At 40.2% G+C, this 26,735-nt stretch overlaps 1 long non-coding RNA gene across 3 annotated transcripts in view; it reads right to left on the bottom strand.

Annotated features, from left to right (window-relative positions):
• LOC111922893 (uncharacterized) overlaps positions 1-26,735 on the bottom strand; it is a 340,899-nt gene that overhangs the window by 285,600 nt on the left and 28,564 nt on the right. Inside the window, exon 2 of one of the 3 annotated variants that reach the window (XR_015284142.1) lies at positions 25,610-25,746. The exons of the other annotated variants lie outside the window; for them this stretch is intronic. This is a non-coding gene — a long non-coding RNA (uncharacterized LOC111922893). The remainder of the gene's footprint in view (positions 1-25,609; positions 25,747-26,735) is intronic. 3 annotated transcript variants of the gene reach the window in all.

Here is a 26,735-nt window from a genome sequence, read left to right as displayed (position 1 = left end):
TCCTTTGACTACTCAAAGACTCTGGGTATTTATATATTTTTACAAGATCCTTCCCATTACCCTTCCAATTTTAGCCAAATTTCACTCTGAGTAGATGCATTTTCCGATCTGCATGCTCTCTAGGTTTAATGAGATGCTTTGATTGGGACTCAGCTAATAACTGAAACACAGGACTGGGTGTGGCAGGGCCCTCTGCTCCTGCTGGGCTCAGTGACCACTCCAGAGGGACTCAGCTCACTGGCCCATGGGCTTCTGCTCTGCAGAGGCCTGAATCACTCCTGGCCTACCAATCCACCCTGTTGCCTTTATGCTGGCCATGCCAATCAGAATTTAAGTATTTTCCTTCATAATGTGAAAACCAAATCTCGCTATACATGGCCAAGAAAATTCTCTGCCTTCCTTTCTAAAACCCAGAAAACAATGATGCTGACATTCCACTTCCACACACACTCCCACACATTTCTAAATTTCAGTTAGAAGTGAAACAGAAACAAATTTAAAAGCCTTTTTTTCTTTTCTCAATGTTACAAAACCACAGAATCACAGAATTGCTGAGGTAGGAAGGGACCTCTTGGGGTTATCTTGGCCAATCTTCTCTGCTCAAGCAGGGCCACCCAGGGCTGGATGCCAAGGAACTTGTCCAGATGACTTTAGATTATCTGCAAGGATGGAGACTCAACAACCTTCCTAAGCAATCTTGTGCCAGTGTTTGGTCACACTCGTGGTGAAAAAATTATTTCCTCTGGTTCCATGTGCTGTCTGAAGTAGGGTACTTTTAATGGGAACTTTTATTGACAAGAAGATTCCTTGAATGTGAATTGGTGAGCAGAACACTGCCATTTGTGGACGAAGATTAAGAACTACTGATCGGTACTGCACCGCTACTCTTGCCCCTTGTGACTTGAAGAATAAAGCTGACTGTACTCATCAATATCCCCACACTGTGAAGAATTTATCTCCATATATCTTTATAAATCTATTAAGAGAATTGAGCAAACCACAGGAAAGACTAATGTCTGTAGCATAAAAGCACAAGTGGCTTATGCAACCAGCTTCATGTGTATTTTGGTACTATTTCTTTTAAGCATAGCAGCCAATAGATTAAGTCTGAACTTGAAAGGTCATTTAACAAAAGTAGAAAAGAAATGCTATCTTCTAATGCTCATATTTTTGCATAGAAAAAAGATTTAATTTTTCAAGATCAAGCTGCTTTCTCTAGCTTCTTGCCTATGGTAGAGGAGCACAGCTATATTCACTTCAGTAAGACTGACAGGATGGTAATAGTGTAAAATAATCTGTGTTTTTAAGCTGTATATATATATATATATAACATTTACATATAAATATATACATACTTTTTAATTCTGATACATGCTAATATTGAAGATCATTAATTTAAAGAAAAAAAAATCAAAAAACAACCTACAAACATTCAGGGGACTGATAGAGTGCCTTTAATAGCCTTAAAATGCCTGCTAAGGAAACTTAGATATTCAAACAGCAATACCTGCTCCTGGTGCGTAGCATGTACAACAACTACTATTCTGGTCAGCCTCAGTTATTTACATTTTGATTGTTGAAGGCTTTTGACTTTTTCCAACCTACGTTGATTAGCTTGCAGGGAGAGGGACAGCACAGGCAACATGACATCCATGTGATGTACAGTTTCACAAAACCCTTACATTAGTCAATGAAAAACATGACAGAAAAGGAGATCCTGCAATAAATGCTGTACTACATAGCAAAGAAAATCTTCTAACTTTCTACAGGAAAGATGCTGTATGTCATGCAAATGTACATACAAAGATGCATGTACATTTATCTCTCTGGCGAAAAAAGATTTATCTCTAATAAAAGAAGGATACACTTGAAAGCGGGAATCATATTTCTCAGCCAAAACATTAGGGTACATCTCCAACAGTTTTCATGCTCTTATGTTGTTATTATTAAGCAACTGCCTATGGCCTTATCACATACACCAAGAAAACAAGATGTTTTGCCAGCATATTTCTAATTTGATGGATCATGATTTTTATCTCCCAGCAAAGGATTCAATCTTTGCATGTCCTTTTTTTATGGCTACTATTTAAGGCACCGAGCCATGGCAGGATCTCCCATGAATCATTTCTAGAATACAAAAAATAATTTAAAAATGCGAGAAAGGGTACCAGCCATTTTAGCAGTAACTGGGGAGTGTGGCTGAGTGGGTGCATGACCACGATGACTGACCCAAGACACACACTTAGAACACACTTCACTAGTGCTTGATTCTCAGTTTCCTTTTGGCAGTCATGGTACTTCAGTGCCACGCTTGAAATGGAGCTGTTCCTGCCAGAGTGTCATCTTCGTATACTTTTGTAAATGTATGTATGTAAAGCCACCTTTACTTTCTGATCCCCCATATTCTCCAGCCCCTCTTCACACACCACATGGAGGAAAGGAATGAACACACAGAGCTCTTGTGACCAGAAGTTTCAGGTTTCCTGGGAGGGTGAAGTGGGCCATACAATCTTCCAAATTTTGTGTGGACAAGTAGGTACCAACTTTTTACATAGTGCCTGCATACCTAAAGCAGCAAGTAACTTCTGCTAAGTACATACCCACCTAATGCCCTGCTGTTCCCCACAAGAACTTGTCAGACTCTGCTTACTTCTTGCAAAAATTCAATGAGAAAAGAGCCAGCAGCGTTTCTGTGTTGGTCTCAGCAATTAAGTATTTAAGTGGAATCAAATCAGTAAAGAGAGAAACAAAGCCAGAAGTCTTGCAAAGGCAGCAGCTCCTGTGCCCTGTGTGTCAGTGCCATCCAAATTCACAAGTGGAAGACTATTATTCTGCCACCCCAGAATATTACTCACATCAAAGAATAGTGCATGATAATGGCATTAGGACAGATTAATTCAGTGAGATCAAAGCTTAGAAGTCTGTTTCTAACATTGGATGGCTCATGATGAATGGTCCATGATGACTGAGGAGTCAAAGTGTTTAAGCCACACAAGTGCAGAATTATCCTTCCCTCCTCTACCATGATTTTCTGGGGTGGGCCTATGGCTACTTCTTTTATTTTTTTAATGTTTTTAAGCTACTTAGATTTTTGGTTTACAGAACATCCTGACAAAGACTTCCAAATTCAGTTTTGAAAAGTCACTGATGGATCACCTACTAATGGAAACCATCAAGCAAAAATCAAGTCATGCCTGAGCAAGCCACAAGTAGATTTTTCTTTGGTCTTTAAAAAGCTTTTCAGAGGGCAGGGTCTCTGATTTTCTTCCTCTACTCTTCAGACTTGAAAATAGCATTATCAATGAGCTGCCCTCAGAGGATGCAAATTGTTGTACCTGTCAGCCTCACAGGATTTGGAGGGAAGTGCTGCCATAATTGCATCTTATCTGGATGTAGTATAATGCTCTCTGGTCCTACTATGTCAGGAAGGAGCGAGAGGAAGCTGCAAACCAAGCATGGTGACAAAGCTGGCAAGGGCAATGGTAGCAGCAGCAAGAGCTCAGTCTCACCACACTGTGTGAAGTAAGATCCCAGAACAGACAAGTCCATAATCAAAGAATCATATAATACTTTGAGTTGGAATGGATCTTTTAAAAATCAAGTCCAACACACCTGCAAACTGATCATGAATATTTCCATTGATGGAGAATCTCTGAGCAATCTGTTTGAATGTTTATCACTCTCATTATAAAAAACTTCTTCCTTATATCTAATCTAAATCGACCATCCTTCATTTTAAAACCATTAACTCTTGTCCTATCAGCATGTGCCCATGTACAACATTCCTCTCCCTCTTTTTATAAGCTCCCTGTTGCTATAAGGTCTCCTGTATCCTCCAGGCTGAACAATCTTAAATAAGTAATAAGGCATCAGGACTGAGGTCAGGAAATCAGTTCACAAGTCCATACCAGGATCTAGTGTGGGGACAGGCACAAGCAATAGGCTGCAACACCCATTACAAAATGTCCCAAGCAGGAGCCAGTCTCATTCCCAAGCAGCTGTGGGAAGCCTCTGCTGTGGGAAGCCTTATTCCAGCTTTTGGACAAAGAAGCCCCAAGGCAAAAAAGGCTTTTCAAATATCTGTTTCTGACTAGAGATGTGGCCTTGAGTACAGAGGGACAAACTCCTGGGAGGGGTGTAGAATCGTGTTCACTGACATTCCAGAGGCAAGGGGGTCTTTCCCTGCTGTCTGCATTGCTCCATACATTGCAGTGGAAAATGCTTTACAGGCTGGATAACTGACATGACTTCCTTGTTTAAGTCTCTCCTCTCTGATGTGGCCCTTTATTGACTCTTTTAATAAGCCATTGAGCAAATTTCAATTTATATTATTTGAAATAACAAGATTTTAAAAGCAGATCAGGTAGAGGAAATCACTGTTGGAAAGCCATAGCTAAACCACCAATTTCATCTTCAAAATGGATTTCTATCCCATCCTCTCAAAACTCCTATTAAAAAAAAAGCTTCAACCCACAAGAGCTGACATCAGGTCAACAGTATAACGTCTTCTTAAGCCTCACTCACCTCATTGATGGTGTAAGTGTGTTTTCAGTGACATTTTAACCAATGAAAAACTCCCCTGTTCAAGTGTTGCTATAATTCAAAACTTAACTGAAAGTTACACAAAGACCTCAACGCTTTTCATCACTTAGAACAGTACTTTGTGATTTAAGGGCAGGTAATTTCAAGAAAAAAGATGTGCATCAAAGCTACCTTAAGGAACTGGTACATGCAATAATGACCTCAAAATGACTACTCACAGGATTAAATACTGTATACAAGAGCCAGAAATTTTAACCTTATTAACTGCAGAGTAACCTCAGTTCACTAACTCAATTACTTAAATAATTTGCACAATTCCTTAATTACTAGCACAACTTTAATAGCAAAGGTGTAAAACTGTGGAGACATCATTAAAAAATAAAGTTGCTAGCGAATATTTACTAGGTTCCCCTCCAGTGCTTTAAATTAATTCTGCCTGAAAATGGAGCTTGGGAGAACACTGACTGTTAAAGCTATGGTCCTTCCAAATTTGTCTGTTCTTTGGAAGAATTTGAGATGTAATTTGTGAAAATGTAGAGAGATTTAACAGACTCTGGCTCTGATAAAGGGAGGTCAGCTTCATAATAGTTTTTTTGTTGGCAGTCTTGCATAAAAATTTAAGAGGGATGGGAACAGGCTCTGGATCAGTTTTTCACCTTGATTTATGAGGGTGCTATGGTGGTGGTGGTGTTTGATCATTTAAGAAAGCAGTAGAAAGGTTTTGTATACAAACAAGTGAACTGTCTTGAACTTGACACCCATTGAAAGAATCACAGGTGGCAGAAAATATTATCCTGGAAATAAGAAGATAAGACAGCAACAGACACCTGCAAGTTGTCAGGGTAAGGATCACAGTTGAGCTACCATATTAGTTCACTGTGCATGGAAAAACAAAGGGATAGAGGAGGAAGTTCCAGGAAAACTAGCAGGGAATGGAAGTGGAGAGGGAAGGAAAAAGGATTTCTCTGAGGGGTGCACTGAAGAAGCAATTAATCACAGAGTAAAGAAGAGAAGCAGTACCACAGTCACAGCTGAAAGCAGCAGAGGAGTCAAGCAGATGCTTTCTTTCCTGATAGTGCTGATGGAAACTGCTCTGTCATGTAATTGGAAGTCAGATGCCGATTTTGAGCTTAGGTACATAAGGAGGCCTTGGAATGTTTTTAATAGAACAGACTGTGACACAAAACTTGCTTCAGTTTTAGTGCAAAAACAAAGTTTGCATAAATTGGTTCATTATAATACTTTCATATGTTGTTTTTTTCCCTGCTCTCTACAGCTGTATGATAGTAAGAAAACTGTCCCCATTAGATCTATTCATTCCACAACAATAATGCATACAGTACAACAACAGAATATGAATGAGCCACAAAATAATGAACTTGTAAAATCTATGGAGGCAAAAAGTCCATTTTTTTTTAACCTGCTGAGAAATAGACTACAGAAGAATTTAACCAATTATCTGCATACTCTGCCCTTTTCTCAGCATATCTGGAAGCACGGGCTCTCTTCCCTGACACCTCAGGAGAGAAGTTGCCAAGCATGGCTCTGCCTCCGCTGCTGCAACTACACCCACTCCTGTACTCTGTGGCAGCATCAGGGAGCAGCAGTCTCCTTTTTCTTCCTGTGAATGTGACTGAATGTCCACCAGCCCTAGAACTGAGAATCCAGACACATTGCTGCCAGTGACTAACCCAGCCTCCATCACCCTGAAATCTGGAGGGAACACAGTTAATTCCTCCACAAGGCAGATCCACCTTTGTTGATTGCCACAGTTGTGGAGTCTCTCCTTAACACAATGCACTTCAGAAACTGTCATTGTTGTTTCACACCAGGTATGTGCGAATATATGCAATTTTTTTGAACCACCTTCCTTTCTATGGATGAAAGTTATCTGCCTCTGGTGTCTTTCTCTCTTGGATTTTGGAACCTTAGTGATGTACCCATACAGGAGCTCTGTTTATCTCCCTGTAAGTGGCAGTCTGGATTGATTTCCTTTCCTCAGCAAATTCCAGTCACTCCCTCCAGAATTATTTCCAAACCTTCCTGTGATCTCTCCATTGGCTGCAGTCCAAGTCCTTCTGGAACCTGACATTGCACTAAGGTCACTTTCTTAAGTGTAGGTTTGTGACTAAGTTATGGCAAAAGGGGAAATCATTTTCCTTTCTGTTTTCCCCCTCTACTTAACAACATGCTGTATATATAGATTCCTGTCTCTACCAGCTCCTGAAATGTTTTAGTGCTCTTTCACATTTAGCAGTAATATAAAATAGCAGCAGTGCAGTTCAGTGCTTTAGCAGTATTTCTATTATTTCCAGTGCCTGATCCAGCTATTCCAAAGTTAGTTTGTGGATCTCAATATTGTGTTTTTGCCTGCCTTTAGAACATGGGCATCTCAGTGCCTGCTGTGTTTGTACAGTTCTGACCAAAGCTCCTCCCTCACCCACCACAACTGTTCTGAGACCCACAGTAACATCTACAATAAAACTAAATGTGGGGTTTTTCCTGTGTCACACAGAGTGTGTCAGGTTTAGAAATGTTTGTTATGCTGTCCTAGGAGAGAAATTTAATGTGTCTAACTACTCTTAAGTTTTGTGGGGTCAGTTTCCAAATCCAGGGAGGCATATGCCTAACACAGCCGCTCAAACAGACGCAACAACCACTGCTCCAAATTTTGGCTTCACTTCATCTCATTACAAAAAGCAGCTCATGTCCTGCTGTGGAGGAGGTGCAGGATTATGCAGGAGGTCAGACTCCATCATTCTGCTGATCACTTCCGTCCTTTACTGTCTAAAAATAATTTTTCAAAGCCCTTCTTATGTCTAATAGAGGCTTCATAAGAAATCCTTGAACTGAGATCCATTTCTGGATTCATGAAAATAGCTGAATGGGTCCATTTACAAGTAAAGGCTCTGATCCAGCAGATGGATCCATTCTTATTCCCTTTACTAACAGTTTTCAAAATTCTAAATGTTGATGCTTCATTCTGTACTTTCTGCAATTTCTTTTAAGTGACTTTCACAAAGGACACTTAGCAATATTCAGTACTCAGCTTTGTACGGAAGCTGGTGGTCATAAAAGTGCAAAGCAACATTCCAGCAAATTCCCTTGTCCTCCTGCATTTCAGTGGGGCTGTTTGCCATTACTCGTGAACATTTGATTTGCAGCAGCAGCACAGGTGATATTACCAGCTTCCTCTTATATCCTCAAGCTAATAATTCATTTCATGATAGGAAACCAGTATAAGAAGATTGAAAACAGAAAAAAAAAAAGTTTTGAGAAATATCTAATTCCTGAAATGATAGAGGTTGTATCAATTTTTCCTTTTTTTCCTAACCAAAAATCACAAATTACTATTTTCACATTATTTTTATAGCAGCTGCTGAATATGCTTATGGAAATTTCCACTTAAAAGAATAACCATGATTTTTGAATACTTGCCCTGTATTAAAATGTTTGGGGCTAGATTTATCTGGTATCTGAGCAATACAATATTACATAAAATTCTTGTATTTTAATAAAATTTCTGGATACGGATCAGTTAATAAACTTTGTTTCACCAACCACCTAACAGATACCCAGCTATGACTGCTTAATGAATGTTTCCCTGAAATGAAATCTGGAACATTTCAAACTACCAGACTGACAGAAAAAAAAATTCTCTGTAAGAAAAACCCTGTTGCAGATTCAGTTCTACATAACTGAAGCTCACTTTCTTTCAACTGGCAGCATTTTCACCTTTGAAAATCTTCTCATATAGCATTGTGGCAGTCTTTTATGTTCACAGTGATTATTTACTGAACAATATACTAAACTAGGGTGATGGGAGTGCAAGACCAACTGTTCCCACACAGTCCAGCTTCCATAAGTGCTGTATCCCTTCCAGACCTGTAGGTTCTGCAGGGAAAGGCAGGCACCGAGCCCTTCCTAGGGGCAGGCTTGAGATGCTTGAATATTACATTAGGACTAAAAGCTTGCAGACTTTGAAAGGGTGTTACACTAACACAAGTGGCCCAACTGCAAATGCTTAGCCCTCTCCCTGTGCTGGGGCACAAAGTACAGAGCTGCAGCTGGGGATGGATGGGAGCTGCAGCTGGGGATGGATGGGAGATGCAGCTGGGGATGGATGGGAGCTGCAGCTGGGGATGGATGGGAGCTGCAGCTGGGGATGGATGGGAGCTGCAGCTGGGGATGGATAGGAGCTGCAGCTAGGGATGGATGGGAGCTGCAGCTGGGGATGGATGGGAGCTGCAGCTGGGGATGGATGGGAGCTGCAGCTGGGGATGGATGGGAGCTGCAGCTGGGGATGGGAGCCACACAGCCCATGCCAGCTGCCTCCTGCTGGCCTCAGCTGCAGGTGCCAGGCACGTGAGGCCACCAGCCAGGATCACCCATGCACTGTCTGGAAGGTGCGCCACGTGCCCTGGAGGAGACTGTGACACGTTGGGCTGCCACACTTGATCTTTCTTTCCATGAGAAGACTAGAGACTGGGAACAAGCCCCAGAGCTTGAGCTTACACTACAAACCTGACACAGGGAGATGCCAGCCAGCCCCAGTAGGAATCCAAGGCTTGCTTTGTAGTCCTGTTGTACAACCCTGAGCTCAAGGCAATAAATCAGCTTCCTCCTTCCCATCTTAACACTTTTATAGCCCCTGCTACAGACACTGCCTCATAATATTACCACAAAAAAAATAATTTGTGATGATGGTAGAGTAGAATCAGCAGTGAGTGCAACTTAGGCACTAGGCTGATGATGAACAGTGCATCACTGACTGTGGAGAAGCAGCCACAGCTAAAGTAATGAAACATTGGGGACTGTGGTTCCTGCGATAAACAATATGCCACTTCCTTCTGCTTCCACCAAGGCATTGTATAAGAGACTACAGATCATGTAGGTGACATAGCAGTTGCCAAATTGCTAATTTATTGGTGTTTGTCAAGCAAATAGCAACAGTGGCTCGGAAGACCTACTAGCAAATGTGAAAATGGATTTTGCTTCATAATTGTCAGGACATTACAATACATTGATAATTGTCACAGTCACAGCTCGCTGTGACTCTGAGTCCGGTCTGGCCAGGTGAGTGTGGCAAAACAGAGGGACAGGAACGATGGAATTGCCTGAAATACTTTTTTGATGGTAAAATAACAAACTGCAGATACCACACGTTCTGGGGCAAGCTCCAAAGACCAAGGGCCATGGTGAACTTAACAATAGATAGGGGTACCTGAGGACAGGGGTCCAATGGCAAACACAGACCAGCGACGTGACCTTATATGTGACAGGTCCTGAACCAACTGAGAGCCAGAACCAGAAACATGGCTTGTTATGGAATGATCCCAGTAACATCCTAGTTCCCATCCTTCAGGATCCCTCCTCCCATGCTCTCAGGTTTATGCCTTCTGTACAAGTCACCTGAGCTAAGCCACTATCCACCCCAGCCAGTTTCCATAGGTAATGAGACAATTTTAGGCAGTTCCACCTTTTTTTCCGAAATCATTAATTAGAACACTTCAGTTAAGCCACTGGTGTATATTTCTCTTGAGTTCATTAACTGGCTTTTGACAAAAAAAAACACACAAGCAGGAAAAACAGAAAAAAACCCACGAAGGTAGAGCTAAGACATCCTAGTTAGGGACTGGCTTTATTTTTATGGCATAAGTGAAAAGATACCAAAAACGACCTTTTCACTAAACAAATACCTTTCAATCTTGTCAGCTCAATATGAGTGCAGATATTTCAGTGGCTAGACTGAACTACAAAATGTCACAAACACCAACTGCAGGTGAATCCTTACTGGTACCGACACAGGGGTTGCAGCATCGTTTTTGCAAAAGTAACAAAATAAAACAGAGCTTACTATACCCGCCGAGGAAGGAAGGCAGCACAAGAGAACATCTGCTCCAAGGACAGAGATTTCACAACCTCTCTGGGCAATGTGTGCCGATGTTTGATCAGCCTTTGAGAAAATGTTTAAGTTGAACTTCCTGTGTTTCAAATTGTGACAACTACCTCTTGTCTTGTCACTGGGCACTAGAGTCTGGTTCTGTCATCTTTACTTTGCTCATCCCAACCCAGTCAGGTATTTATGCCAGTGGGTAAGATCCCCTGACTCTTCTCTTCTCCAGCCTGTACAGTCCCAGCTCTTTTAGGCCCACCTTATATGACAAATGCTCCAGTCTTTTAACCTTTGTGGCCTTTCACTGGACCTGCTCCAGTACATTCATGTCTCTCTTGTGCTGGGGAGCCCAGCACTAAACCCAGAACCCCAGATGTGTCCCACAAGTGCTGAGTGGAGGGGAAGGCTCACCAGCTTCACAGGGACACCCTGCCTGCTGCAGTACATGGGCACCGCCAATCAGGTGCCAAAAGACAATACAAAACTGGTCACAGAATCATAGAACTATTTAGATTGGAAAAGATTTGCCAGATGATTGAGTCCAACTGTTAATTTTGCACTGCCAAGTCCTACTGTTAATTTTGCACAAAACCCTGTCCCCAGGTGCCACATCTACACATATTGTACATAGCTCCAGGGATGGTGACTCTGCATCACACCCCTGGGAACCTTATTCCAATGTTTGACAACTTCTTCTGTGAAGAAATCTTTCCTAGTCAAACCTAAACTTTCCCTTGTGCAGCTTGAGGTCATCGTCACTTGTCCTCTGTTTGTTTTTCTTCTGTACAGTGTGCAGGAAAAAGAGAAAGTTTTTTTTCTCCTTAATGTCCAAGCATTTGTAGAAGTTGCAAACTACTCGGCCAACCAGCTAGGAATGTGAAGGCAACATCAGAAATCTGGTTGGGGGAGAACTTTTTCAAATATTCTAGGATATTTTTCTGAGGGATTTCTTTTACTCCTCTATCTAATCTACCTAATCTGCCATTTTCAGGTAACACTAGCAAACTTTTACATTAAAAAATTACTTAACTACAACTGTCAAACATTTACACTTCTTTTTGGCCTGTTTAAGAGACAATCAATTTATAGAACAATTTCAAAAACCTATGTAGTTTATCCTCACAAGTCTTTTAAGTCTAGCTTTTGGATTGAAACACTTCAAGCACTTCAAACAAGTATCACATGGCTTTCTGAAACCTGTTACAGAAATCATAATAAAAGGCCTATTGTAGAAGAAGCGTAACTAAACACACAAGGAAGACATAATTCATTGGGACTGGGACAGTTCAATGTCTTCTGTAGACAAGTTTTTACTTCTCCCTGATTCACCATTACCTGAAGTATTTCTCTAAGCAGCAGCAAAGTGTCAAAGGCAGGAAGAATTTTAACAGCTCAGCATATGAATAGCAGACTTATGCTGAGACACAGCCAGCTGAAGCTGTCATAAGGAAGATGAGATAGACAGGTTTGCTCAGGGATTGAACACTATAAGCAACTCAGTAGTGCTGGCTGCAGATGTGCCCTGTGCACACACACATGAAAGAAAGACAATGAAAGCCCATAGAAATGGAAGTAAGATGAAAACTTTTACAGATATAGTGTAGCCTGGAAAGGGGTGTGAGATTATGACCAAAACTACACTCCTACTCTATTCAAAGAAATGGAATTTTGTAGGTGTTTGAAATAACAGATTTGTAGTGAAAAAAAAAAAAAATGCAGGCTCTGTATCAATTCCTTTTTTGAATGAAAAAACTTGTAAGACCCTGACTAATGCTTAAATCCTCAGGTCAAAGGTACACCTAACTGGACAGGAGAGAAATTGAAATGCTATTCTTGCTGAGCCAAGGTGGAAAGAAGATATTCATTGAGCTCCATCAAAAAGTTAACTGAAAGCATTTAAACAAACCTGGCAGGGGAGCTAGAGGCTTTACTGCAGGAGTCTGGGAAGTCTGAGAATGTCTCCAAAGGGCTCAACACCAACAGCTGCAATTTTTGCTGTGGAAAAGCAGCCAAAATAAGGTTGAAACCTGGCTTCTGAATTGCTTGTGGTGGTTTTAAGAGGTTTGATCATATGTTTGCTATTTATAAGAAAGTAGCCAGAGTCAACACATTTCTGGACTCAAATCTCTGCAACTATAAAAAGCCAAGACAAATCATTTCTAAATATGCATTTCAAGTATCAAGTAGATACTTGATAGTAGATACTGAAACAAGAAAGGAATTCAACTATAAATTTACACAACAAATTTTTGTTCCCGGCCAAAGGACAAAATATTTGTTATTTTGCACCAAATAACTCTCAGAGAATATGAACTAGCTTCATTTTTCTTTGGAAGTCTTTCAATGCCTGATATTTCATGGGTGATGGATAGCTGTCTATATTTCACAGGAAGAGCTGCCATGCAGGAAGGCACCTTTCAGACAAGAATCACAGAATAGCTGTTTGTGATAATGGTTTATCATTATTGCAATATGCAATATGCAATGATATCATTACAGCACATATGAAAACCCTTGAGAACAAAAGATGACTTTCATAAAACAGACAAAACCAGAGCTGAATTCCCAGGACAATCAGGCAGTAGTTCCATGTGATTGTGGAAGAGTCATAAATCAAGCAAAGATCTGCCCAGCAGTGTAACCCACTTGCCAGGAGAGTTATCTGAAACATTCAAGTCTCTGGCAGCAATTTTAACTAAAGAATCCACTGTAATTAACTCATTAGCAGTTGTTCCAATGAGTTTAGCACTGTAAGCCTCTGAGGCTCCAGCAAGCTAGATATTTCAGAGGCTGTAAATTTTGCTAGAATGTGGCAGATGTTTGTACAAGGCTTTACTCAGTAAACAGAAGTGAGTTCAACCATCTTCCACTTCTTGGGAAAACGTAACCTTTTTGGCAACCCTTCCTGGCAGAACACATCCTATAGTGCTTTTCTGTGGCTACTCAGGCTACATAGCAAGGCCAGCAATAAACACACATCCTTTTATGCTCAACAGTCAGGTCTTTCTACTTTTGGGGCTAAAACAAAACCTCCTACAGCTACAACCTCATTAGGGACTACAGCAGCTGGCAGTACTGTATGCAGCAAAGAACAATAGATGTAAAACACACAAAGGTCATCACTGTGACGGAGTGGGACCTGCTCTAACAAGTTATGAATATGCAACAGAAAATGGAGTTTGACAGGTGTTTTCTGTTCTCCAGGCTGAAGTCCTGCACAATGCGGAAAACTCTTCCCTTTACTGGGTCTTGCAAAAGATGCTGAAACCCACTACAGCATCACACCAAGCCCCATATCAGTTGATGCTGCTCCTTGACCAGGCGTGCATGACCCAAAGGCTTCCCTTGCAAAGTGTCCCAAGCAAGAGCACCTCATCCAAGTCCACGTTGCATGGCTTCAGGCACTGAACCAGCACAGGTCACTGGGGGGTCAACTGTGCAGCCACCAGCTGCAGCCTCACTTAGATCTCACCCAGATTCTCTGTATGTGCCATGGACAAGCCCAGAATGCTGGCTAGACAACAGTAATTGCAGTGTGCAGGTGGGACCAGAGGGTCTTTCCAACCTAGGCAGACCTCAGCATCCTCTGTCCCTTTTCATCAGGGACACAGCCTTCCAGTAAAAACATATTGCAGGAAAAGAGAAAACTACTCCACACCAGGACAGATATGCTTCCCACACTTATCTGTTCAGGATCCATTCTTGCCAGTACGCCCCAAGGACAACACATGCAATTCTTGGCCTTCGCTAGCCTGGACTCCTTGAAGATCCCTGTTCCATGGGGGTAGTTCTGCTCCAAGTCTTTCTGGTATGTGTGTTTTACCACCCTCCCTGTTAACTCTGCTTCTACCAGTTATGTCACAGTCCTCCCACTGGAGAAACAGGAGTCACAGAGACACTGTGCCATGTTTTCCTATGAGATTGGCTCTGACATGCACAACAGAGCTAGAAAAGCCTAGCCTGCCCTCGGTTCATATGCCTAGTACAATCTTTTATACTCTAAGGCAGAGGATCCAGACAGACTTGTGGCTTTGAGAATAAAAACACATCTTTCAGCACTTAAGTTGTTTCTTGTATCACATGCTCAATGAAGAATCATCAGCATTTTATTTTTAAATATTGAGAGAAACATTTTATGAACTGTCATCATCTAGTTTGGCAGATAACATATGTAGCTGGGTCATGGTTTCTAGAGTTTCATCACAGTTTGGTAATAGTTAAGCACTTTCTAACGAAAGCTAGAATTTGTAGACACTGACAGCATACCAGAACTGCAGGGGGTAGAAAAACACAAAACCAGATAATTGTGAAAGGCTTCAGTGAGATCACAAGAATTTGCAGTCCAGCCAATGCATGCCCAAATCTGGGTACAGCTAAAAACAAGCTCCTCTATTTCTTTTAGATCTGGACCCTGCTGACACTAGAAGAGAACTGGGGGAGGAAAGGACAGCTCTGTTACAGAGGCTGGGTGGAACAGGACAGCCCAGACAGGACACACTCAGGGTGCTGGTCTGACTTTGTTTAGCTCTGCCTGCAGGCTTGCTGTAGTGATTATACATCCCCGAGTGCACCAGAAACATGGTTCCTCAAAAGCCATGAGCAGAAGTAAGATCTGATGGGCCAAACACCTCCCAGACAGTGTTCAGGACAGCTGACAGCTCAGCCACAGACCAAACACACTTAGAAGAGCCACCAAATCTCCCCTGGCCTGCTGGAAGAGCAGGAGCCCTGTGTTGGTGGGCTTGAGCCCTTCAGGAAGATAACCTTCCAGCACTCCTGTGCTGGTGGCACTAGGTGACAGTACGTGTCAGGGCAGACAGGACAGATGACCCCAGAACAAAGTAAAAAGCAGCAGCAAGTGCCAAGCAAGACAGTGCCTCAATTCAGCTCCATCAGTGGGCCAGACAGTTGAGGATACAGCCCCTGAAGCAGCAATCCCAAACCTATGGTGTAACTGATAGCTGAGGTAGCTGTCCTCACATCTTTAGCTAATTTTCATCTGCAAATAGGGTCTCATCTTGCATGTTTGATGAATAACCTTTACTACTGCTACTCTTCAGCACAGATAGACTGTGCACTTGCCACAATCAACTGTTACAAACCTAGTCTTTCTCGGTCTGCTGCTTTCCAGTTTTTGGAGGAGGAAAAACTAAATTTAAAGCTTAATTATTTAAAATAAATTAGTTTCCCCACTTAAGAGTTAGAGATGTGATTTAACAAGTTGGGGACTGACATTTAAAAGTTTAGTGGTGAGTCAGACTGTGCCAAAAGGGTGCAATTGAGAACACAGTGAAAAGTGAATGTAAACTCTCCAGAGCTTTAATCTTGATTGCAATATTTCTGACAAAACTCAGCCCAGAACTGACCCAGATTCATCTTGCCTAGCTTTTTAAACATAGATGTGACACCCCATTTAGAAACTGTTGTCCTACACACCATCTGTAGTTTATGGAGAAAAATCAAGACCTCTGGGGGAAATCAGCCTGATCTGAAATCCAGATTTCAACAGCCTGTTAGAAATAAAAAATTCCCTTCCCCTTTAAAAGAAGTCTCCTGATTGCATCACCCCTTGCATCTGTGAGCTGTAGGAGTCAGATGTAGTTCATAAAAATGTGCTTCAGACACCAGAACATCTAGAACTTACCCTCTCTGCTCAACTTTCCTAGGTTGCTGTCTTGCCTGCTCCGTCACTCTCCAGCAATGACCACTGAGGATTCCTGTGGTTTAGGGCCACACCCCAGCAGGTGCCGTTCTGCACACACAGCAGGTTTTGCTCACCCCCACACTGCTGCATTAAAGCACAGTTTACACAGCCATCTGGAACACATCTCCAGTTCATTTGGAGCACCCACAGGCACAAGACTTCAGCTGAAGCCTCATGAGCCTTTAACAGCTGCCGGTGTGTGGTGGCCCCCATGGCCACCAGGGACACTGCTCTGCTGTCCAGCAGGACCCACACTCCTCTTCCAAAAGGCTGCCCCAGCCTACACTGGTATTTGGGAATATCCTGCCTCAGCTGTTGGTCATTTTGGCCAGACTGCTGGGATTCTTCTGAATAGTAGCCCTGTTCTCCCACCTATCAACCTGGCATCATACAGTGAGGGCTCTGGTTCCCTTTACCATCCTCCAGTACATTCTTCCAGGCATTTCAAAAGGTAAATTCATCCCACCTTTGTTCTATTTTTCCTCTTTCTGAATCTCCCCATCCAGGGGGATCATCACAAAGCAAAATAAGAAACTATGAGTGACAGAGACAGATTACATGAGACTGCATTAAGAAAGCTCAGGAAAAGAAATTAAATGGGAAAACTTTCACTATTCTTGTGTTTTAAGTGCACACCGCCAATGCAAGATTCCTATTTGCCTTAAAGGTACATAAATTTTTACTGGCTTTATTTGCTGGAAAGAAAGCATAATGTTCAGTATCACAGCACAGTGATAGGGGTCTGTAAGTTGTATAGTCACTGGCTAGATCAATAAAATCAAAATGCAGTTTCAAATCGACCAAATATAAAATAACTCCTCTGAAGGCAAAGAACCAGAACAGTCTACAAGGTTGATGAGCCATTGAAGAAAAAGATTCAAGGGTTCTTTCAGTAAAGTTCTTTAATAAGTCAAGGTGTAATGAACTGGTATTTTAAAACATACATTATACTATGCTTAGCCTGGAAATCAAGAGACTGTACCACTAATAAAACTAATTAAATAAATAAACTGACTGTACTATCAAAACACTGTCATCATTTTGCATTTTCTTCAACAGGAAAAAAATATAATTTCCTGCAGTGAACTCAAGGTGAAGAAGGATTAAAGTGATAACATTCAAAAGAAGTGCATTTTTTTATATCATCTAAAATAAGTGGACAATAATGATACAGAAGAAAATATCAAGATGACAATGCAAGCTATGGAAGATTTTAAGATGCCCTTTCATGATGAAAATCAATGCTAAAATAGCACTTTCTACTTCCATATATCTATGTTTTCCCTAATTTTTATCCAAGATTCTCCACATTTGTAAGTGGTTAGTGTTTCAAAGTGATCAGACTTGCAACACATCTTATTTTATAATTGGGATACTGCCCAGTTTCAGAATTCCAATGGGAAATTAAGATTCTGCAATCACAGTTTGTATTTAGAGATAAGAAAACATAAGTTGTTCCTATCCTATTAACCAGTTCCTCAGTTAAGGAAAACTGAGACCCTAAGAAGATCTTTCTGTTTCTGACTTTTCCCCAGAAAAAAATGATAGGCTAGTCTTCAAAGCACACCTTCATTACATATAGAAAATCTAATTCCAGGTGTTTGATTGGTATTGATCACAGCAGGGATTCGAGCACAGGTGTCACAGGGCAGTGTCCTAAATGGAATCCTACAGTGCTATTAGGGGCATTTTGCCAATGGCCCATGAGCTGGGAACACAGGAGCACACCCACATATTGCACAGATGCCTCAGGAGTTCGCAGGGTGAGAAGCACAGCAGGGCTGGGAAGAGGACACTGGGGTCAGGCACCAGATTTTGAGGATTGAACTCCATAAGAAGAGACTGCTTTCCTTAGAGTAAAGAGAAGAAAGTCACAAGGATACTGGCTGGAAGACACCTACAGTGGTCACCCAGAGCAGCCTCCTGCCCAAAGCAGGAGTGCTCCCAGCACCAGCTCAGCTTTGCCATGTTTTTGTCTTGCTCAGTCTTGAGTACTCCGACAGGCAAAGAGGGCACCACCCACCCAGAGATAAGGCTTCCTCTCACATCTAATCTGAGCCCTGCTTCAGTGCACCCATTTATCTCTTGCCATGTTTTGAGTCCACCAGGAAGACTGGCTCTGTCATCTCTATCCCTGTTCTTTAAATAGCTATACACTGTTCTATACTGCACCTGCCCTTCGAGTTCTTCACTGATTCCCTCCGTCTCTCACAGTAGTCTCTGTTGACCCACTGAACCCTCTTCTGTATGTAAAGAACTGCTACTGCTCCTCTGAGGGATCTCCAAGCAAATCAGGAAACACAACATTAGGTCACTTCAAGGTTTTTCTCCTTTCCTTTCCCTTCCCTGAACTTCTTTGGCAAAACTAGCACATTACCACAAATAGCTGCAATGATACAAATTAACCTTATCTGATAAAAATTAACATGACCCAAAAGCTGTTCCATTGACCCATGACAAAATATGGGGTTATCTTCTTTACTTGAGGTGCTAAAAAACACAAAGAAAGAAACAATGAAAGATTTAAGCCTAGGCTATTCTTTTTTTTCCCTAGCCAATAATTGAAAAGAGCACCTGAAAAGAGCAATTAATCTTCCTTATCTGAGCTGACTTATCATAAGAGGCATTGCCGTCTGGAGTTGTCTGTTCACTTCATTGCCTATAAATGGAGGGTGATAGACTTAGGCTCAGACATCAAGATTAGTGTAGATGACTCCCATGTTACTAGAAATGTTTGCAAATAATATGCAAGCTAAATAGACAAGCTAAGATCCTCTCCTAAAATCAAGCTGGTTTGATAAAGCAAGCAGGAGTGAAAATGAGGTTATGCTTTGATAGAACAAGAAGCAGTTACAAATCTAAAAGCAAAGATGGCATTAATGGTGCAATTTTTATCACTCTGCAAAGCTAATGTGCAACCACTACACTTTCTTTTAGTACAGTAAAATATATAAATATATATGTATTATAAATATATTTTATTATACATGTATTATATGTATACTATTACTATTATATATAATAAAATATAATAGAATATATTATATTATATATCACACATATGACATATTGAATATATTTGTAATATAATATAATATAATTAATAATATAATATAATATAATATAATATAATATAATATAATATAATATGTTATTACATATTATTATAAGTATATTTAATATTCTATATATTAAATATAAATATATTTTTTATTTTCATATATATATATATATATATATACAGTATATATTTAATTCAAGAGTTTGCAGACTCTGGGAAGCTTCACTGCTTTCTTACCACAGTGGACACCTTAACTCTGTTCTCTTACTTCATTCATCTTCTCTATGAAATTTTTATACATTATTATAAAAGGAACACATGACATCTCCTAATTTTATTCTCAGTTGCACAATGTTATTTTATATGATTTGTCAGTATTACACTCATGAAGTGTAGAAACATAAGCCCTTCTTTACTAAAAAAACACTCCAAAATCTAAATTATTCATACCCCCACAACATCATGGCAGATTTAATTTATCAGCACCACTGTCTGTTTCAAAGCTGACACCAAGGAGTAAGTGTGAGGGATTCATCACATTTCACCAATGTTTTGGCTGGGAGAGGTAGGTCAAAAGCCATTCTGGCAAGGAAAAAGAGGACCCCTAGGAACAGAAGTGTAGGAAAAGTACCATATTTAGGAAATTCTCCGCCTCGTCACTCTGGAGTAGAAGCAGTGAGGAACTGAAACCCTGGCTTGGCCTCCAGCAGCCAGGAGGTGAGATGGGCTGGACTAGACCAAGACAACCAGGAACACACCAAGCAAGTGAGCTAGGAAGGAAAGATGAAGAGTTTTCCCTTCACTCCCATGCAGAAGCAGCCCCTCCAGAAGACATGATGCAGTGTCATCTGAAAGTCACTATGCAAAAGGTCTGATTTCTAGATGAGGTTTTTTCAAAGCCCTTTAATTGTGCAGGTCAGTGTTGGATGACTGATATTGCCATTCTGCCAAAGAGAAATTGTTGGGACTAGTGAAAAAACCTAAATCTTAAGTACTACAGGTTTTTTTCTTCTATAAAATCTTATTTTAAATGCATTTATATATGGGAACACCTCTGAAACAAAGTAGACATTATAGAATTGTAATTCTGAGATTTTTAACAGAAACACTGCAGTTCTGCCAAAGGCAAAGTTATTCAAAGGAGAAACATATTTAACTGATGGAATGAGAAATTCAGTGTGGCAAAGATCTTATTCAGCCTTGATAAGGTCTGAGCAAGAAAGAGAATGAGAGACAAATTCACATAAGCAGTGGCACTGAAGATACAGAGCTAGGGGGAAGGGCCAGGGAGAGATGGACATTAAATACCACAGTTTTGGCAAAGCCTCATATCCTATCATTTTAGCTATCAACAGAGCATCCTCCAGAGAATGGTGCAAAGCACAAATTCAAATTCCTCCCAGTCTGAAAAGCAAAGACAAACTAGATTGCTAACACAAGGATTTGTATTTGTTGACTGGAGTTAAAGAGAAGTATTAATTTTCTTCTGTCAAAATTTAATAGATTTATATTTGGCTTACTAAAGGTTTTCTGGTCCATAATGGTGCAAAAAAACAAAAAAAAACAAAAAAAAACCAAAAAACCAAAACAAAAAAAACCAACCCAGTAGAGAATTGGTAGCAAACTACCTCAGAGTTAAGCCCTGTGCCATACCTTGCAGTCACGACCTTCAGCTCCAGCAGATTCTGCTTCTCCAGCTCCCTTATCTACTTTTCTATATAACATGTCCAGCTCACAGAAAGTGAGTTCACTGAGCACATTTTCAGATCAAAAACCTTATTAAAGGAACATAATGTGAGGAAGATAGAACCAAGTGATTGACAGTAATTGTATTGGAGATGGGAAAGGCTGCATAGCCCTTTTTGAAATGCAGATTTTGCAAGACTGAGGTTGAGATCCAGTGCTGCATTGGGCCCATTAAATAGCTTTTTAGGCCAGAAGGGATATCTTTAGAGTCTCACTTCACAGACCACAACATTTCACTGTTTAATTCCTTCATTAAAGCAGTAAGAGTTCATTGTGCTGTATCATATCTAGATTTAAAAGGATTTTTCAAGGAAAAGAATAATCTATAAAACTTCTAGATAAAGTTATTCTAGCAGTTACTTAGCCTTGCTGTAAAAAGTTCTCTTTTTTGTCACCTGAAATAATCTGGTTTTAGAGATTGAGTAGCATCATGCTTTCATTCACTAGATTAAATTGTCATCCTGTATCAAAAATGTCACTGTGTAGCAACTCTTAAACCACGATAAAATAGCGTGGCAACCTTCTCTTTGTCAAAATAAAAAGATTGTGCTTCTTCACTTCTCACAGGCAGCATGTCCAGACCTCTGGCTGTGCTGGAAGGATTTCAGAGGCAGTTCAAGCATGAGCACACAACTGGACTCAGACCCCAGCAGCAGTTTCACCAGGACAGAAATGACATCATACTTTAACTCCTACAGGATATCTCTTCACCAGATATATTCAGGTATCCCTGGTTTCCTTAGTGCCACATGTACATGGGGTGGTCCAGAGTTCCCTGACAGTACAATAGCTCTGTACAACCAGTCAGAGGTGGCAGCTGTGGAAAACAAGAGCCTGAGACACCTGAGTGAATGCGGTCTTACAGAAGGCTCCATTGTAGTGATGCCTAAAGACTTCTAGCTTTTTCATCTATTTATAGCTTTGTAGATTTTTAATATATAGTTGTACAGTTTCTAGTACTTTTCCTGCCCTTTCTCACATTTTAGAATAATAAGCCTTTCCTTTCTAATACATTCTTGAAATTCTGTTTAGTCTTATTCTCAAGAAGAGAATTTCTGGCAAGGACATCTTGTTTTCACCAGAATTTGAGAGACATAACAAGATATAGGGCAAAGAAACCCCTGGACCAGCTAAAGGGCAGACACAAGGGTGGGTTTCTGGGGCAACTGATCTTTTGTTGGATACACTTGCTAGATAAAGTAATTAAAACATTTTAAAACTGCAGAAATCCTGCATCACATGTGCACATAGCCATATTTGTGCACCTGAAAACTTCCATTAAAGAGCTGCTTTTTATCTTACCCCTTTTAATATTGTTTGCAAAGTTTTTGTCTCTTGATTCTAGGCAACAGTGGAGTCAGAAATACCTGAGCTAGCTTTTAGAAACTTCTCTGTGACAGCACAGAGCTCTATACAGCTAAATTTATCTTGTTTCTTGGCAGTCTACAGCATAGGCATACTGGGTAAGATTCATCTGGCCAAGTGTAGACACATCTGAGCCAGACACCCTTGGCTCCTATATGGACATCTTCTCTGAGAGTAGGTGTTTGAAATAGATTACATGAGTCACCCCTTAAAAGTGCCTACTTTTCTCCACAGATCACACAGGGAACCTAGAATAGCTCAGAGGTAGGCACCTCCAGGCTGTAGTAAAGTTTGCCAAATTGAATCCCACCCCCTCCAAGGAGAGAGGATAGACTCTTGAAAAAACACATCAGAAAATTTCAGAAGTCCTGGTTTTGCCTTTTTCTTCTTCCTCTTTCCATCAGGCTTGGTATGAAACCACAGAGTGTTTGAGGGAAAATTGAAAAGGGTTTTGTCAAACTTCTTCATTCAAAATGAATCTTTCCAAGTATTGTATGATACTATTAGAACTGCTTCACTTCAGACTTACATGTATTAAGAATTTCAAATTTTATGTAAAGAATCTCTAGTGGAAAGTTAAACTTTTTCATATAACTTTCTGCCTTGTTTAAAACTAGCAGCCTTTCATAATTTCAAAATTTCAGTAGGTTCTTTCCTTTTTTCTGTAAGATTTCAGATAGATCTGGAAAAAGGTGCATGAACACTTCGGTGTTTGCATTATGACACTAATGTATATCAGGGTACTGCACCATTGCAGCTTGGGTTTTTTGGAGACTTTCCTGTTTCCCATTAGATTTTGGCATGCAACAATAGTTATGTGCAATGTGTTGCTTAGGAACTACATACTAGATACTGCATGAACTCAATAATTACTGCAGCTGACCTTCATTTCTCTGTAGACATTAATAATTAGAGTACATATTGTCATTAGGATTTGAAAAAAAAACCCAACTTAAAACACACAAATCCAGATAACAAACTTTCTTTCTGCTTACAACTGTCCAGTCTGATACTGATCAAATGGGAATAGTGTGTAAGTGGGGCTCACAATTTGAGATTCCAAAGGGTTCATGCACCTTCTTAATTTCTTTATTTTATATTGTGATAACAAAGTGATTGGGCAGGTTAAGCCCATGGTGCTAGAGGTAAGGTGCTTCAAGATTTAGTTCAAGAGATTTTAAATGAGATCCTCTGCTACACATTGCTTCAGTAAAAATAAATTCTTTTCGGCTAAAAAAAAAATCTCATTTTCATTTTTTCTTCCTTTAGATAGCAAAAGTTAGTATTTTATATTAAAAATGGTTATTTTAACCCCTCTTCTGTGCTGTTCTCATGAGATGCAATAGTTTAAGAGAATCAGGAAGAAGTGGTCACAGAAACACCATTCAGTTGCCAGTATCAGTTACCCAATGTGCCACTGACCTTAAAAGTTGAGCTAGGTGGATGAGCTGGAGGAGACTGACAGTGTTGCTGTTGTCCTCTCTTTGGTTATTCCAACATATTCATCTTCCATTTGCAAAGTTTTCTCTTACTGGACTATCAAGCATGTACATTTGAAAGAAGTTATACTTTTTCCTGTACCACAACATTATTTCTTTTTTTCCTTGTTTGAAGAAGACAACCATAGATTTTCCTATTTTAAATGATGATTGAAAATACAAGAAATTTTCAATATTGCTCTAAAGCAAGTTAAATTAAAGTCTTGCCTTTGAACTGGAATGGAACATTATAAGTCAAATTTTCATTTACTCTGGGGTATATTTAAACTTGAATTTTTAGGTGTTCTTTTGGTCTTTCTCAGCAGCTTTTTAAAGTTTCAGCAATGAAAAAGGTTACCATGCAAAAGCTAAAAGTGTAGTATTTCTGAGTACACTAAATGAAAATCACCTTTTACATCATGCCATAAAATTAATTATGCCAGAGAGAAAGCAAACTTGTCTTACACAAACTCTCAAAAATTATCCATGAAAAGAATTCAGACCAACAATCAACACAGACATTTGAAACTGCATTGTTACAAAGGTTTTCTCCTCAGAATTAATGATTAATGTAAATTTGAATTCCACACTGCAAGAAAATGCTGAATATCCAAAAGATACATTATGGCAAGGAAGGTTTCAAATAGAAGAAACTATGAAGTATTTAAGAAATAAGATTACATAAACAGTGCCACATTATAAGCATCCAGCTTGTGAGGGAGTAGAGTCCATTTTTATTTAATAACATGACACAGGATCATTTACAGATTAAAGAGCAAGAGCCCCATTTTTAGACAGAAACCAAATAGTTCTTTGAATGAGACATGTATCCTCATGTATTTACAGGAGTTAAAAATTACATAAAGTCTTATCTAAAGAAACGATTATTTGACTATGAAGCACCACTTATATCTTTTACTTGCCAAGCTGTCAAACTTTCTGAGTGATACCTGAGTTGGTATACAAACATAGAGCAGTATATAACTTTTTGACCATGTAACTACACTTGTTAGCTGACTTACTTCTGTTGTGGATAGGACAAATTACATTGCACAGGGCTTTGTTGTGGTACAAGGTTTGTGTCACTCCTTCTCATTATTTACCTCTTTTTTTTTTTTTTTTTTCATAGACTCACACTGTAGCTACATTGATTATAATGAAAATTACTAATTATAGTAGTAATACCCATTATGTTGTGCATATATAAACAGCACAAGCAGCACTTGATTCCTGGTGTACAGCACACTGGAAATTCAGTTTGAATTTTGTGGCTTTTACTACATCCCAAAACTGCTCTTGCCCCCAGACAGACAAGCTTGTGTTACAGCACAAGTTTGTTTCAGAATTGGCATTAACTTGTGCATTCATTTTATATACTTTGAAACTTAAGCACTTTCTCTTCACTTTCAGATTTCCTTCCCCTTGACACCAGTCTGCTCTTCAAAGCACCACTCGACAAGGAGACAGAACAACAGCCTGAACAGAGGCATCACGCTGGGAAACAGCAGCACCCCCCCGACACACATCTGCCACGAGTTTCTTCTAGCCCATCATTAAGACCAGTAGTCATAGACCACGGTTTTTTTAAAAGTCTAATTTGATTTCACACAACAATATTCCACCTATTCTATTCATTCAACAAGCCTAGTGCCACGATTTAGGAGTGCGCTTTTATGAACATTTTCCCAGGGTGTTGATTCATGGATCAACATAGAGAAGCCAAAGAAAAAAAAAAAAATCCAGGATTTTTTGTTTCCACCTTGGGAAAATTTTGTGTTTCTATCCTGGAAAAATACCAAACAGTTGAATATTTGTACCTTCTTGAAAGATTTTTCCCACAAGATCAAGTTTGAGAGCTTGTTCTGGTGATGCCCAAAAATGCCTGTCTCTCACCAGGCATGGCTCTGCAGCTTCCACAAGGAAGGTCAGGGAGACAACTGGAGAACAGGAGTTGCTGCAAAGAAAGACAATCCAGTAGGACAAGACATCAAGATGAGCAGAGGAGAGCTTATGTAATGGTCTCTACTCCTCAAAAATATTTCTTTGTAAAGTCCTAGCTTCCCCAAACTACCAATAGCTTTCTTTGTAAGAAAAACAAACAAAAAACAACTTTAAACTAATCAAACAATCAAAACAAAGCAAATTGTAGATGTGGAGTCCTGGACACTCAGTAGCAGCTTTAAATGGACTGAATAAATCCCCTAAACAATAAATCAATGACCATAGCATGAGCACAGATCTGCCTCTCATGCTTTACCTGGTATATATTAATATATTTCCATTAAATAATTCATAAGGATTCACTTCTGCCTCAGTAAGAGGGAAGAGATGATGGTTTAATGCAAGAAGTCAAGGATGACTGTCTAAAGCAGTTCTGTTATTTACCTGGCTCTCAAGCACACCCAAAGCATACAGCTTCTGTACACACTAGGTAAGGGGAGCTTTGCAGGGTGCTTACTGCTCTAGGGCTGTCCAAGACCTTCACTTAGCTGCAGCATTTGGCACAGTGGTTGCAGCAATCCTGCACGATGCCTGTGCGCTTCTCAAAGCCCTTTTCCAAGTCTCTGCATGATTTAACTGAGAGCCAATATTCTATTTCCACAATATTTTAAGTTAACGGCAAAAAAATTCTGGACAGATCATATTACTCTGCTCATTTTTCCCCCAGGGCCTTTCTGCTGCCTCTGACAGCTTTCTGATTGCAGCCTTCCCTCACCCAGCAATGCCTCAAGTTTCATCATCCAAATTACTGTACTTTAAGTCCCCTGCAGTAACTGTGTTTATTTCCAATATCCCAACAGGAAGACCCCCATCAAGATGAGTCATTCCTGTTTCCAAGGGTGTTGTGCTGAGGCGCTCAGAAGAAGATGCAGCAGCAGCTGCTTTGTATTAGCCTAGTGGGGGGAAAAAAGCACAAGGCCCTGCTTTCAGCTAAATTTCTTT

Source organism: Cyanistes caeruleus, chromosome 3 (assembly GCF_971803275.1).
Source record: "Cyanistes caeruleus chromosome 3, bCyaCae1.hap1.1, whole genome shotgun sequence".
Taxonomy (NCBI): Eukaryota; Metazoa; Chordata; class Aves; order Passeriformes; family Paridae; genus Cyanistes; species Cyanistes caeruleus.
Note: the sequence above shows the minus strand (reverse complement) of the source record. Positions and strands in the feature narration are given on the sequence as shown.